Here is a 4,109-nt window from a genome sequence, read left to right as displayed (position 1 = left end):
CATCTCTTTATCTATCCATCCATCCGTCCATCCATCCATCCATCCATCCATCCATCCATCCATCCATCCATCCACCCACCCACTCACTCATCCACCCACCCATCCATCATTCCAACAGATGCTTCCTAGGTGCTTCTTTAAGGAAGTGACATTTAAGCTAATTCTGAAGGATATAGCCAGGAAAGTATGCAGAAGATCAGCTGGAGAAGAGGAAACAGCTTTGAGGTCGAAAACAGCTTGATATATTGAAGGAAATGAAAACAAGACAGTGGCACTGGGGCTTGAGAGCAGGGGAGAGGATCTTGGTGAGAGATGATGGTGGAGAGGGAGGCAGGGACCGGGGCCTGTTGATGATCTTATTCTAAGAGCATGTAGTTAAAAAAGAATGACTGTTTAGTCACTTCCCCGATAGAGAAAGGAAAGGAGGAACAGGGTAGTAGTGGAAAGAAAATATGAAATGGGTATTAAATGTTAGCCCCTCTCTACTGATTCTGATAAATACCCTGAAGCTAGATGTGACCTCCTCTGCTACAGAGCAGTGTTTTTCCAACTGAAAAAATCCACACGTGGTTATTGAAGGAAAACAAGTTTATCCAGACCCCTCTCCCGTGGTGATTTAAATAATTTTATTATTTTAAATGTACAATCATTGCGTTTGTGTACTTAAATATGTAAAACCTAAAACAAAGTATACATATGTGTGCTTTTAATTTCTTTGCAACATAAAACCAATGTAAATTGAAAACAAATATCGAAATTAACAACATGAATTTAATATGACAGATGATGTTTTGATGAAATGAAATTGCTGCTTGCATTTTAAAATGTTTCGGCTCTGCCCACAGAGGCACAGCTTCTCCAGGTTCAACACATCCATCCTGCCAGATGCCATTGAGGACTCTATGTGTTCTATTACGAAGCCTTTCTTGATGTGGTGTGCTAGGATACCATTTGGCTATTGCTTGGTGGAGATGCATCATATATGTGTTAGGTCTGCCTCTCTTCTCATTAGATAGAAACAAAGTAGAAAGACTCTGTCAAAGTCATGCTAAACATAAACACACCATCAGCCGCCAAACCAAGCAATTACATGGATATGAAGACTCCAGAGATAAGTACCAGACCCCTTAGAATACATTGGCCCACTCCCGGGGTGTGTGGACTTCTGTTTGGAAAACAATTATAGAGAGTGAGTTATTCCCAGAGTCTTCCTAGAAAGAAAAAGGGAAACTATTCCTTCCCACAGAGAGCTATGGGGACAGGATGAATTGTTCCTTCTAATATTCTAACAGGAGATCATTAGAACACAAGCTTTAGTAGGGTCAAGAGGCATCAACAGATCCGAGTATAAGGAGAGATTAGATTGGGTGAGGTCACAAGTCCTTGTGATTCCTGTTTATGGTATCCAGGACAGACATGATTAGAAGGAGGCGACTGTGAGATTTTTGCTCCCTTGGCCATGTGGCTGAAAGAGGCCTCCAAAGTCAGGGGCACAAACTGATCCACTGGGGTATGGGACGAAAATATTAAGACCCCTGGGAAACCTGAGCCCTGCTTGCCCTCAGGACCATGAAGAACAGCTCTCAAAGGAGTTTAAGAGGGGGCTCTGCAAGACTGAAAGCTCTCAACACAGTATTTGGTATAATTTACTAGGTGCAAGGAGCAACCAATAAAAAGAATGCACGTTTCATGACAGGGCAGAAAACGATGTAGCTAACCAGTCACGGCTCAGGACTGGGCAGCATTTCTGTCCGTCGTGCGTGGGATCACCACGAGTCAGGCGGCGCAACAACAGCAGTTAACGGCAGATAACAATAACAACAATTTTCCGTTGAGCAGTTAATCTATTTGAAATATCAACTGAAGTTAATTTTCACTGTTTCAAATTGGCACTGGTCTCCCCAGTCATTTTTGGAGTTTGGAGAGGAATGCAAGAGTTGAAACCTGGATGGGGATAGAAATTCCCAGCTACATGGGGGATCTGCGGGCTGAAGTGTCTTACATTCCACTTCCCTCCTGCGCATCTGTGGGGAGGGGTGGCAACAGCCTCAACAAATAAGCAGAATCAACATGGGGTTCCCCCTATAGGACAGAGCGTGTGGTGTCAGGTATTTAGGCAGTGTATTAGTTCTCTAGGGCTGCTGTAACAAAATACCACAAACTGAGTGGCTTATAAGAACAGGAATTTATTGTCTCACAGTTCTGGAGGCTTGTAGTCTGAATTCAGAGTATTGGCAGGGCCTTATTCTCTCCAAAGGCTGTAGGAGAAAATACCTTCTTGTCTCTCTCAGCTTCTAGTAGTTCCAGGCATTTGTTGACTTGCAGCTGCAGCATAAGTTTGTTGTCACATGGTGGTCTTCCCTGTGTGTCTCTGTGTCTCTCTTTTATAGGACACCACTCAGATGGCATTAGGACTCACCCTATTCTGGCATGCCTCATGTTAACTTAACTGATCCACCACCTGTCTGTCAGTTTTTCCTACTGTGGTGGCTTGTGTGTTGCTCTGATGCTAGAAGCTATGCCACTGGTATTTCAGATACCAGCAGGGTCAGCCATGGTGGACAGGTTTAGCAGAGCTTCAAGGTTAAGACTAGGAAGAAAGGACTAGTGATCTACTTCTGAAAATTAGCCAGTGAAAACCCTATGGATCCCAGAATATTGTCAGAGATTTTGACTCGCTTACTTTGGATGCATCATTAGGAGGGATCAATCACTGGAGGAGGACATCATATTTGGTAAAGTGGAGGGCCAGTGAAGGGCAGGGATCCCTCAATGAGATGGATAGCAGTAATCATGAAGATGCTGCAGGACTGGGCAATGTTTCATCCTTTTAGACGTGGGGATTGCCATGGGTCGGAGCTGACTAGATGGCAACTAATAACAATAACAACCGATAACATCTTCAAAGACTCCATTTCCAAACAAGGTCATGTCACAGGTTTCAGGGGCTAGGACTTCAACATACGTTTTGGGGGGGATACAATTCAATCCATAACACGCAGACAGAGACTGAGATGGCCCTGTAGTGGACACTGTGTAGCACGGCCCAGCTCCCCCTTTTGGATTAAGGCACTCACTTCCCCAGCAGGTGGCAGCTTATGGCTTGCAGCTGAGTCCCTCCCCAAGAATTGCTCCAGGCCAAAGAGGACCACCTAGCCCAAGGTCATGTGAACTCCCTGGGGGCAGCCCCTACCCAAAGACTGGTCAGCTGTTGTGGGGGATATAAAGGTCTGGTCCCCTTGCTTCGTTAGGAAAACTCTGAAAGGCCTTCCCAGTTTAGAGCTCCCAGTACAGCCAGCCTCTTTTCAATGGCATGTCAGTTCTAACTTCTCTCTCAATCCAGCTCCTTCCTTCCTGACAGGTGTTGTTCTGGACAGCATTTGCCCACAGACCTTCTGAGTGCAAATTACAGAGTCTGTCTCCTGGGGAACATTATAACAAACCTTCTAGGTCTCCTTAGCTCTGGGGTTGGGAGGTTGAAGTCGGGAGGAAACCTAAGATAAGTTCTCCTGACCCGATATGGGTGAGAATTATGAGCTGGTGGGCTGGCATGGGGGTTGCTGTGGTGAGAAGTAAGGTTTTGGGTGGACATCAGAAAGTGAGAGAGAGGATGGAAGACGTGGCTGAATTTCAGAGGATCAGTCAGAGCCAAGATTGAGTGAGCTTTGGGGAGGAGGGATGGGCAGCCAGGCGCTGATCCAGACCGGCCGTGCTGGAAGAACAGACCACAAATGAGCCCAGATACCAACCCTTCAGCAGATGCAGCAACGCCAGAGATCAAGTCCTGAAGATCCAGCTGGACGAGATACCATAGAGAAGGCCAGTGAGGACCAGAGGATGGTTCTCACACCAAATGGCCCTCACTTGAGGCTAGGCAAATACAAAGCCACCTGGAAAATTAGATCCATTCCCACCCTCCCTCCCATCACCAAAAGGGAAGGAAAAAGGTGATTGGGTATTTACACCAAAGAGATTTGTGTGATACTGGAGCGGCTGAGGTATCCTGAAATGGTCTCAACTGGGAGTTTTTTCACCATGGAAATGGGTATTTAGAGCTGTTAATTTGGGTCACAGAGGACTAAAACAGTTCCGTCTGTACATACCTAAGA

This window comes from Trichechus manatus, unplaced genomic scaffold (assembly GCF_000243295.1).
Source record: "Trichechus manatus latirostris isolate Lorelei unplaced genomic scaffold, TriManLat1.0 scaffold00018, whole genome shotgun sequence".
NCBI classification, from domain to species: domain Eukaryota; kingdom Metazoa; phylum Chordata; class Mammalia; order Sirenia; family Trichechidae; genus Trichechus; species Trichechus manatus.
The sequence above is the reverse complement of the archived record's forward strand: the minus strand, read 5'-3'. Positions refer to the sequence as shown.